Source organism: Oryctolagus cuniculus, chromosome 1, assembly GCF_964237555.1.
Source record: "Oryctolagus cuniculus chromosome 1, mOryCun1.1, whole genome shotgun sequence".
Lineage (NCBI taxonomy): Eukaryota > Metazoa > Chordata > Mammalia > Lagomorpha > Leporidae > Oryctolagus > Oryctolagus cuniculus.
Window position 1 is genome coordinate 45106512 of NC_091432.1, and position 12483 is coordinate 45118994.

Below are 12483 nucleotides of genomic sequence, written 5' to 3' on the forward strand. Positions count from 1 at the left end.
TTGGAAAAAAGCCGGCACACTGATAATTTTCCAAAACATTAAAGTAGTATGTAAGCATTTTTTAAAGACTTACTTATTTATTTGAAAGTGAGAGGGGTCGGTGCCGTGGCTCACTTGGTTAATCCTTCGCCTGTGGTGCCAGCATCCCATATGGGTGCTGGTTCTAGTCCTGATTGCTCCTCTTCCAGTCCAGCTATCTGCTGTGGCCCAGGAGGGCAGTGGAGGGTGGCCCAAGTGCTTGGGCCCCTGCACCCGCATGGGAGACCGGAAGGAAGCACCTGGCTCCTGGCTTCAGATCGGCGCAGTGCCGGCCGTAGCGGCCATTTGGGGAGTGAAACGGAAGGAAGACCTTTATCTCTGTCTTTCTCTCTCACTATCTACAACTCTATCTGTCAAATAAATTAAAAAAAAAAAAAAAGTGAGAGTTACAGAGAGAGAGAGAGAGTCCATTCTCCAGATGGCCGCAATGGCCAAGACTGGGCCAGGCCAAAGCCACAAGCCACAAGCTTACATTCTTTTTTTATTTATTTATTTATTTTTGACAGGCAGAGTGGACAGTGAGAGAGAGAGAGACAGACAGAAAGGTCTTCCTTTGCCGTTGGTTCACTCTCCAATGGCCGCCGCGGCCGGTGCGCTGTGGCCGGTGCACCACGCTGATTCGATGGCAGGAGCCAGATGCTTCTCCTGGTCTCCCATGGGGTGCAGGGCCCAAGCACTTGGGCCATCCTCCACTGCACTCCCTGGCCACAGCAGAGAGCTGGCCTGGAAGAGGGGCAACCAGGACAGAATCCGGCGCCCCGACCGGGACTAGAACCCGGTGTGCCAGCGCCGCAAGGCGGAGGATTAGCCTAGTGAGCCGCGGTGCCGGCCTAGATTTTATTTCTTCAACAGAAAACAGTTTTGTGGTAGAATAATTGTATGATATTTTTTCAATTATTATGTAATTTTTAGTTCACTCATTTATTTTCCATGTATTTAAAATGAAGAAAGAACGGGTAATGGGAGAGACTGAAAAAGACTGACCTCCCTTCCACTTGTTCATTTCCCAAATGCCAGCAACATCCAGGGTTGGGCCAGACCAGGAGCCGAGGGTCCCAGGTACGTGAGTCATCATCTGTGGCTTTTCAGGGTGCACAGTAGCAGGAAACAGGAAAAGGAAGTACAACCAAGACTGGAACCTTGGCACTCTGATATGAAGTATAGACATTCCAAGCAGTATTTTACCTGTTGCACTAAATGTCTGCCCATTTTTTTATATGGTTGTGTATCCCACTCCTCAGGTCTATATACTTTGATTCATGGTGTTATGGCTCTGCAACTGTTGACAAACTTGTCACTTTATGTCAAAATTTGTATCCCTGAGTCAAGAGCACTTTGTGATAACCAGATGAATTTAACTGACAGCAATTTTCTGTTACCTGCATTAACATCTATTCTGTCTTTATGCTTATGATCCATGGTCAGATCATTTAATAATCCTAAACAACTGAATGTCACATTTCTTACACTAATCTAATCTATTCCATTTATTTCACTATGACTCTGAAGAGAATGCTAAGCATAACCAAGCAGATAACATCATTCTCTATAGGGGACAATTTTTAAGAGCCTCTCACATCGGAAGGATGGTCCACATTTGCTGCAACAGGATTCTTCCTATTGACTGAGTCTGACTCTGAGCCACTTCTAATCTACCTGCTCTCTGAATCTATAAATCAATCAAATATGGCATATGGTTTCAAATGCTTTCTTGAACTGCTATGAAGTTGTCCAATCATAAGAGGTGGGCACTTAGAAATACACTCACAATCCTTATCTGTTTATCAATATGAATTTCTCTTTACAAATGGGCCTGGCTCTAATTGGGTCAACTCTTCCTATACTGTCCATCAATCCTACTATCACCATCTCTGACATTTTGTCTTTTTCTAAAGGCAAAATTTTAGGTTAATCCCTTCCTGAATTCTTCCCCATTACATTATCCATGTTTCAAAACTATGTCCAGAGTGTTTCAAGTATTTTAGCCACACGTTTCCTATTTTCCATGCCGTTGGTTTCAAAGCCCCCATTCCATCTTCTATGATTCACAGACCAGTAATTTATTAATTTGGTGATCTTTGGTGATACTCTGCTATAGCAACTAACCTTTCTATTTCCTTCCCCAACTCCCTTTCTCTAATATTACCTGTGAACCTCTGAAAACACCTTTGCATGTGAAAATGCCTATTTTAGAGCCGCTGGAGAGGAGCTGGGGGAGGACGGTGGCCCTCGAGGCTCGTCGCAGACAACGCGGCAGCGATGTCCGCGAGCCAGGCGAGTGCCGGAGCCTCGGGCGCTACAGGACGGCCTGGGCTTTGGCCTCCCTCCGGTTCCCTGGAAGCGGGCCGGCGGCCAGCGCGGGAGCAGCAGAAGCAGAGGCGGAGGCTCCAGCGCGTCTCTCTGCCCCTCCGCCTGAGCCCGGGGAGGCCAGGCGGCCCGGGCGGCTGGAGGGGATCCGCTGCCCGAGAATGAGAATTCTCTTCACCAGGATATGGAGACTGTTCAATCACCAGGAGCACAAAGTTATAATTGTTGGGCTGGATAATGCTGGGAAAACTACTATCCTTTACCAGTTTTCTATGAATGAAGTTGTACACACATCCCCTACAATAGGAAGTAATGTAGAAGAGATAGTGATTAATAATACATGTTTCCTAATGTGGGATATTGGTGGCCAAGAATCTCTTCGTTCCTCCCGGAACACTTAATATACTAACACGGAGTTTGTAATAGTAGTTGTGGACAGTACAGACAGAGAGAGGATTTCTGTAACTAGAGAAGAACTCTAAAATGTTAGCACATGAGGACTTAAGGAAAGCTGGATTGCTGATTTTTGCTAATAAACAAGATGTTAAAGAATGCATGACTGTAGCAGAAATCTCCCAGTTTGTGAAGCTGACTTCTATCAAAGATCACCAGTGGCACATCCAGGCCTGCTGTGCTGTTACTGGAGAGGGATTACGTGGAGCACTTGAATGGACGATGTCCCGACTAAAGATTAGATGATCTCTACTGACCTCGTCTTACAGACTTTGTGTAAACAGTGTGCTGGACTTTACCTGAAAGCTGCAAAATTTAATGGTTTAGATGTATTTATAATAAACTGATTTAAACATTTTCTATAAGAAGAAAATTCAGACGACTTGTTTGAAAACAAAGATGAAGTCTCACCTTCCAATTTACTTTCTCATTATACCTTCCAAAGTAAGTTATGAAAGCTGTGATTGACATTTTTCTCATAATGAATGCTCTCAGGACATTGTGTAGCCTGTGGTAAGTACAAAGGGAGAGGAATGCATTTTGAACTTCTAAGAGCTTTAGTATCAGTATAACCTCCCTTGTTGTATGTTGTTATTTTCTTGTTCCATTTAGTCAAACTACAAATAACAGATACTAGGTTTCCAATATTTTAAAATGTAACATTACTTATGAAAAGTATTTTGTGTATGTATTGTATATATACCTCAAGTCAAGTTAATGGCTTTGGTTTATGTGCTAAAGAAAAGCAAGTAACACAAAAATTAATAATATTCTTGATTATAACCATAATGACATGAGCACTGGCATTGGTGGTAAGTGCCATTTTGTATGTTTCCTCTTTGTTCTCTCTATTGTACTAACCAGCCCCCAAATCATGGAGCTACTCTTTAAAAAAAAGGAAAAGTCAAAAGCTTGATAACTGTGTACCTCTTTTTTTGCCCAATCCCACATATGAAAACATATAATCCAAAGAAGTGGAATATGTTATCAAATTCTTGCTTAAGGATTACTAATGGACAGAACTGTACAATGAACAGTTACCAGATTATTTTTTTTGTTGGTCTAAATTGCTAACCAAATTATTCATGAATCAGTCAATCATAAATTGCGATTTAAAAAACTATCAAGTTTTTTCTTATTAGAGTTAATTGAGTACTGATAGGAAACAGGTCTATCCAGAGAAGTAATGCTCTATAAATATTATTAAATAATTCATTTATAGTTTTTTTTAAGTATTAAATTATATTTGAAGCCATTAAATGAATTTGAGAATTAAGAGTAAGGTATATTACCAGGGGACTCCAATTTAATCCCATCAAGGTGGCATGTACCAATGCCATCTCACCAGTCCAAGTGATCAATTTCAGTTCACAATTGATCATAATGAAAGGACTAAGAGTCAAAGGGAGCACATAAACAAGTCTAGTACCTCCTAATACTAACTGATAGAATAAATGAAGGGGAGAGTGATCCAACATGGGAAGCAAGATACTCAGCAGACTCATAGAATGGTGGATTTCCTAAACAGCACTCTGGCCTCAGAATCAGCCCTAGAGGCATTCGGATCTGGCTGAAAAGCCCATGAGAGTATTTCAGGCATGGAAAGCCAAGACACTCTGGCAAAAAAAAAAAAAAACCTAAATGAAAGATCTCTGTGAGTGAGATCCCAGTGGAAAGAACAGGTCTTCAAAGAAGGGGGTACCTTTCTCTGAAGGGAGGAGAGAACCTCCACTTTGAATATGACCTTGTCTAAACAAAATAAGAGTCGGTGAACTCAAAAGGCTTCCATAGCCTTGGAAACTCATGACTGGTGCATAGGGAGATTACTGATGCCATAAACAGGGGTGTCAATTTGTAAAGTCAAAAACAGGAGTCACTGTGCACTTACTCCTCATGTAGGATCTCTGTCCTTAATGTGCTGTGCAGTGAGACTTAATGCTATAATGAATACTCAAACAGTATATTTCGCTTTGTGTTTCTATGGGGGTGCAAACTGTTGAAATCTTTACTTATTGTATACTAAACTGATCTTCTGTAAAAAAAAAAAAAAAGAGGAAGAAATTATCAATTCCCAACTTGACTCTCACTGGGATTAAACATGACAATAGGTCTGATCTGATTTCATCATCATTTAAAAAATCATATATTATTTTTCACTTTATGTTTCTGTGTGGGAGCAAACTGTTGAAATGTTTACTTAATGTATGCTAAACTGATCTTCTGTATATAAAGAGAATCAAAAATGAATCCTCATGTGAATGGAAGGGGAGAGGGAGTGGGAAAGGGGAGGGATGCGGGTGGGAGAGACGATATGGGGGAGAAGCCATTGTAATCCATAAGCTGTGCTTTGGAAATTTATATTCATTAAATAAAAGTTAAAAAAAAGAGTAAGGTATATTGGGCAGGCGCCACAGCTCACTAGGCTAATCCTACGCCTTGCGGCGCCAGCACACTGGGTTCTAGACCCGGTCGGGGCGCTGGATTCTGTCCCAGTTGCCCCTCTTCCAGGTCAGCTCTCTGCTGTGGCCAGGGAATGCTGTGGAGGATGGCCCGAGTACTTGGGCCCTGCACCCCATGGGAGACCAGGATAAGTACCTGGCTCCTGCCATCGGATCTGCGCGGTGTGCTGGCCGCAGCGCGCCAGCCACGGCAGCCATTGGAGGGTGAACTAATGGCAAAGGAAGACCTTTCTCTCTGTCTCTCTCTCTCTCACTGTCCACTCTGCCTGTCAAAAAAAAAAAAAAAAGAGAGTATGCATATTCAAGCAACAGCATTAATTAATTTACAAATTCCTTATTTTAGGAATCAGAATAATTTGAGTTTGTTTTTGTAAGTTTTCTTGTATCTTCCACATAAATGCGTTATTTGACAATTATAAAATGTGATTGTTTTTGGAATGCTTTTATGAATTTGGTTTAAAAATTGATTGACCTGATGTGGTGTTTGTACTAGGAAATAACTTGACCCGAAATACCTTCTGTGTTTGCTTAGGATATTTTGTTTGATATCTAAAAGTTGAGGTTTTTCTGTCTCAACTGTAAGCAAACATCCTAAATGTGTTAAAGCATATTCTCGGATACTCTATTTAAGTATCTTTCATGTCCTGAAAATCTGAAGATTAATCTGAACTGCCAGTTTTTAGATTTAGAATATTCAAGGAAAAAGTAACTACTTTTAGAGCGATGTTTTCAATTTCATAAAGGTTTTGGTGAGGAATAATACTATGTACTATAAACATTGAGGAAACTTTGAAAGTTCTTTTCTACCAAATATGAAATATTCAATTTCTAATTCCAACTCAGATATGAAAGATCAGTATTTAACATTGGTTGTTTTGTGTTTTATAATATGTTCAAAATACAATTACAACATTTAGTATTTGTCAACATACTTTTACAAACATACATCATCAATAAGCTTTGTTCATATGTTCTCGTATTTTCTTAAATAATTATGATGAGTTACTTGTAAGTTAAAAATTCCCTTAAAAACCCAAATCGATTTATCAGAGATAAGTATTCTGCAAAGTAGCCATGCAAAGCCTTTTGTACTTTTCGTTTTTTAATTCCAGTAGTTCCTTGATTGCTGCCTGTCGCTCCCCCTCTTCGTGGAGGAGCAACACAGGACCCTGCGCTGTTCTTTCGTCTGCTCGGCCCTCCCCGGGTTTGCTGCTGGTTCTTCCCGGGTTGGCTACTATCCCTTCCACCTCCGTGGAAGGGCAGTTCCCCCTGGCCGCATTCCCCACTTCCGCAGGGGAGCAGCACACTGCCGGCCGGGTCTCTCGGGGGCTGCACGGGTGTTCCTTCAGCTAGATGTTCCCCATAGATGTTCCTGGTGCATGCCGTCTCCTCCTTTATAGTCCTCCTCCGCCAATCCCAACTCGGCTGCCCACACGCCGAGTACGCTGCTCTCCTCCAATCAGGAGCAAGTCCTACAGTTTATTAGTTGAACTGGAGGCAGCTGTGCGGAAGCTGTTTACTTCTCTCCCAGCGCCATATTGTGGGAGAGCAGATGCATAGAATAAGTCCTAATTCGAGTAACTTAGTCTAGTCCGGATTGCTCCCCACAGCTGCCACATCAATTCAGCACAGTACCAGCACATTCCTGTGTCATCAAGGTGTTGGCTAAAATTTATTCTTAATTGAATGTTTAAATCATGCCCTACATTTTTTTTTTACATTTGGTTTAGTGTAACGAATTCTGAAATGACATCATGAGAATGCACAGAAGCTTCTACCACATTGTAAAAACATGATTTGGTTGCTTTCTACCCATCTGGGCTAAGTATTAAAAATGAGGTGGTGTCTATGTACTTGTTACATAAAATTGAAATTACAACTGGGAAAACAAGACTTCAATTCTTGGCTAAAGATGTCAGGGTCATTTTCACAGTATTAACTTCCAGATAAGATAGAGAGCCTTATCAGTAGTTACATAGGCAATTTATGTATACTGTAAGTGGAATTAAAGGGCAGTACTTATAGATTTTTAATATGCTACTTGAGAGTTCAAGCAAATATCTCATTTATAGTCACTATGTTCAGCTTTGAACAGAAACAAAGATTCATCTGTACATGTGGCTAGATTTAAATATCCTGTTTTGATATTAATTTTGAAATTCATGTAGCTTCTCTTAATATCTTGATAAAAGAAAATGTTTGCTATAAGCATTTAATTATATTTAATTTTGCCATAATCACATTTATGAAGTATACTCACAATTATGCTAAGGTTCTTGTTTGAACTTTTCAGTTCTCTTTCTCTCCCAGCACATCTTAGCCCTCATGATGGACAAAAAAATAATAATGAAGGCAGGTGGCTTGAGGACAGTAGGAAGTGGGTATTCATTCTCTTATATGACATTTTGCCTTAAGAAATAAAATGTGCTTTGGCAGTACTGGCTGGCATTTTTAGTGAAGGTAGTAATAGTGATTTTTAGAAGTGAAGCACGAAACAAAAGGAAGAAGAGTTTGTTTGCTGGCCTTTTGAGAACTGCCTGGTGGGTAGTTCAGTGAGTTTCAGTGCAGTACAGGGAACTTGAAGAAAGGCAGGAAGTTCTTGAGATGTTCTTTTCTTTTTTGTCTGAGTATATAATATTAATTAAGATGCCTAGAAATGGGACTGTGTATTGTCTCTTCTCTTACAGGCACTTTACATTTCTTGCTGTGACTACAGCAGCCACATACAGTACAGACAACCTCAAAATCTGTTTATCTTAGTGTAAATAGAAAAACTGTAGGCAACTTTTAGTTTTCTCTGCAGGCATTTTCAGGAATATAGTGGGCTCTCCTTTGTATATAGAGGACAGCGGCGCACCATAGATTATCTTAATGGGCTCGTCTTCTCTGAAATTGCCCACTGGTATTCTGACATCCATCCCTTTTTCAAAGCTGAGTGAAGAGAAGAGGATTCCTCACATGACTGAACTTTGAACCTTTCCACTCTGCAAATAGTATAGAACTTCTTGCTTCAGGGTCAGCTCTCCCATATCTCAGCTGTTCCTAGCTCTCTTGTATCTTCATTCACCATCAATGAAGATACATTATCTTGGTTCTGCAGATATTCTAAATATTACCTATAATCAATGTGCCCCAAACCACTAGTTTCTAAGTGGCTTCTCTAGTTTCTTGCTGTCCTCCCACAAGTGGCTTGATTAACTGATTTGGACCTTGCTGGTGATAAAGCTTTGTCAGAGTTGAGTCCATCAGAACAGCGTACAGTGCACACAGCACATAGATGCCTGCAGTAAAATCCTTTAAGTTACACTGTATTTAACATTTTAATGCTTCATAATTTTAACTTCATATACTGAGTAGATTTGGAAAGATAAGACTCTGCCAGCTCCTTGAGTTATTAGTTAGACATGGAGGGTATGTTATATATGGATTAGCTTCCAGTTACTGAGGGTGATTATGCTTTGAAGAATACCAGTTCAGCCAGTTTGAGTTGGAAAAATATGCCAAACCAAACTCATATGTAGTGTTTTACCTAAAGATACTCTTCAAACCATGCCCACATTCCATTATTTTCCTCATCTTTACTTAAAAAAACAAAGATAAATGTTAGATATCTAAAAAAATTTCTAATGGAAAGCCTATCTTTACAGTTCTATCAAAATGTGATTTAAGACATGCATTGACTATGTTGATGCAGATATATTATGCAAAATAAACCTTTACAGATCCACTTATACAAAAACAACTGTATTATGCTCCCTCAAGGAATGTATGGTTGGTTAAGACCTTGATAGTGGAGTAAAGGAAAGAAAGCTAGAATTTAGAGCTTTGAATACTTCTCTTTGATCCTAAGAACACATGGAATTGTGATGAAATGTAACAGAATACAGTTGGATTAGTTATGTAATAATTCGTATTACTTGTCTAGCCATTGTGTGTTGTTCTAAAAACTAAACTTTAAATCTGTATGGTATTACCTGCTAGGTCTCTGTTCTTTAGTTTAAAAAGAAAAAGAAAAAGAAAATCCCACAGTCTTGTACTCAAGAAGTGCCTAAAACTGATTTGTGTTGATTTTTAAGTCCATCTAATAAATTATATCTGTTTTCTAAAAAAAAAAAAAAAATGCCTATTTTACTTTTTTACTTAGAGTATGTATTTTAATTCAGAATTTTACTTGCAACTTTAGCATGAGTTGTCACACTCATCTTTCTGTCTATATCACACCTTCCCTGGCCTTCTGTCTCCCACAGACATAATTTATCCAGAATCACATCAGATGGAAATTTCTAGGAAGCAGCACTTCCACAAAGGCACTCAACGTAAGCAAGCTCACAATGAATGAGTTCAAAGCACTACAGTTTTCTGAAATATCTTAAACACTCACCTGTTTGTAGAGATTTTACCATGAACTGAATTTCATTATAATGATTTTTCTTTGAAAGCTTGTCACCCATTAGCAACCCAGGCTCTACATTAATGTCAGTTTGTATATCTAGCTTTGGGAACAGTGATAGCCTTAAGCTGGTGATAAGGCTTGGGTAGCCTAAGTTCTCCAGTGTCCAAGGCAGACATTTGCTTTCTTGTAAAATCAGAGAAATACATAATTAGACGTTCTGTTAGGAAAGAATTTTCATGAGTATACTCATTAAGAAACTTCTGACCACTATAATATGCTAGGCTCTGTGCTAAATGATAGTTAGAGATGCATAATCCATGGCCTGCAGGAAATAGACAACTAAGCAGACAACTGTTGCATGGTATGAACGGGATTGTGGTAGTGTTTTGAGGGTATCCAGATAGCACAAAGGAGTATGAGTACTCACCCTGCAGGCACTATCAGTGTGGGATATCAGAATTAACAGTCAAGGAGAGGGGACAGCATCGTGACATAGTTAATAAAGCCACCACCTGTGATGCCAACATATCCATTGGGCACCAGTTTGAGTCTCCACTACCCCACTTTCATTGTGGCTCCCTACTAATGGCCAGGAAAAACAGAGGAACATGGCCCAAGAGCTTGGCCCCCTGCCACCCATGTAGGAGACCTGGATGTAGCTCCTGGATCTTGGCATTGGCCTAGCTCAGCCCTGGCTGTTGTAGCCACTTGGAGAGTTGAGTCTCAGTCTCTCTCTCTGCCTCTCTCTCTCTCTCTCTATCTCTCTCTCTGTAACTCAGAGTTTCAAATAAATTAATCTTTATTAAAAAAAACTCAAGGAGAAGGGGAGTTATGTTGCCACAAACTAGAAAATCACTTCAGAGTCTTCCCCAGATAGTCTGAAAATAAACTCTGGACAATGGAAGTTAAGTTGATCTATTTCGTTAAGACAACAGAAGGCTGTTAGTAGTGTTATATCTGCCATTATCTCCCAAAATGCTGGAGGATTTGGAGCAAATGCCTGGCACTAGATGTAGAATATTCTTCAGAATGACTCTGCCAATGATGAAGACAGCCACGAGTTGAACAGAGATGAAAAATCAAAGAAACCCTTCAATTAATCCCGTGGCTCTTATTTCTCACTTAAGTAATTCTTTATTAGAAGTGTTTTGAAAGGTTCCTTACCTATCTTTCACTTAAGAACGAAGGTGAGACACAATTTGCTCACTGTTAATAGCAGTAGTTGGGGATGGATTGGGGAGCAGATGCTTATGTTCTCTATTTGTCAGATTTCCCTAAAAGTTACTAAAAGTGACTTCCCCTTGGCCTCTTGGTCCACCCTCTCATCCTGAGTGTTGATAAGTGGGAGAGAGGAACTGTTTAGATAAGTCATGTGCAGCCCAACTCTTTCCTCATTTATGTACTATGGGTCCCATGCCCACATGAAACACCCATTAAGGGTTGTTTATCCTGCCCAAAGATGTAAGAAGCAGCCCCACATGGAGATGCTCTGCAGGTTATCTTAGTCTTCGTGCAGTTGGCTGTACAAGCCTCCCTACTTCTGACGTTCAACATTATAATGCTATCATTAGGGGCTGGCACTGTTGCATAGTGGGTAAAGCCACTATCTGCAGTGCCGGTATCCAATATGGGCACTGGTTCGAGTCCCAGCTGCTCCACTTCCAATTCAGCTCTTTGGTATGGCCTTGGAAAGCAGTAGATGATGGCCCAAGTCCTTGGGCCCCTGCACCCATGTGGGAGACCCAGAAAAAGCTCCTGGCTCCTGGTTTCAGATCAGTACAGTTCCAGCTGATGTGGCCAATTGGGGAGAGAACCAGGGGATGAAAAATTTCTCTCTATGACTCTCCATCTCTCTCTGTGTAACTCTGACTTTCAAATAAATAAATAAATCTTTTAAAAAATAATACTATCATTACACACATTATGCCATGTTCCTTATAATTATTTATACTGACATTTTGGACTATGTGGTTTATTTGTTTATCTACCTCTCATTTGGTTATGAATGCAGATGGGGAAAACCAAGTTATTGCTTTAGGCTGTTCTCAGAGTAAAATAATTTTAATAATATTTTGATAAACTGATAACTTCCACAATACATCTGTCATCTGTGAATTTGCATAGTGGTAATCAATGCCCATAAGGTTCTCCGAAAACAAGAAGCTCTTGAGACTGAAATATAGAAGAACTGACCCTCAATTACATGGATAAACAAAGTCCTACTTTGAGAGAGAAGTCTGCAGTGAGATAGAAGTATAGCCCAACCCACAAAAGCAGAAAGGAGACAGAAAGGGAGTACTGTGAGCTAGTTCGTGCAGCAACCTTTTCCTAAACTCCAGCCACTTTTTGTCCCTAAGTTCTATGATGCTTCTGGGAAGCTACATCATAAAGTTCTTTTTTTTTTTTTTTTTTTTGCTTTAACTAATTCTAGTAGACTATAGATATTGCTAATGACATAAGCATGCAACCAGAGTAGTTGTGTACAGCACTTCACTCAGAGGACCTCACTCTTTTGGGTTTAAAGCTCTGTTGCCACCTAGATGTTCTTAAAAGTTCATACATGATTTTGTGCTTTGTCAATGAGGCTCCATGGGACAACAGAGCAGGCATCTTGAGCTTAGAGCCTTAGCTCATATGCACTACCACCTCCTACAGCCTATATATCTCTAAGATATGTTCTCAGCTATCCACCTTGTGGGCAGAGGATTCCTCCTGGTATCTCCATCCCCACATATTTGTCACTGCCCAAGGATGATCCTGCCTCCAGATCGGAAAGCTCAAATATTTCCAGGAGGTGCACGGCAGGCCCATCCCTGTGGTGAGTTGTCAGCA

At 40.3% G+C, this 12483-nt stretch overlaps 1 protein-coding gene and 1 pseudogene across 3 annotated transcripts in view; one reads left to right on the forward strand and one right to left on the reverse strand.

Annotated features, from left to right (window-relative positions):
• Positions 1 to 12483, reverse strand: part of NELL1 (neural EGFL like 1) — a 1048233-nt gene that overhangs the window by 410335 nt on the left and 625415 nt on the right. The window lies entirely within an intron of this gene.
• LOC108177587 (ADP-ribosylation factor-like protein 5A pseudogene) lies at positions 1680 to 3462 on the forward strand (annotated as a pseudogene).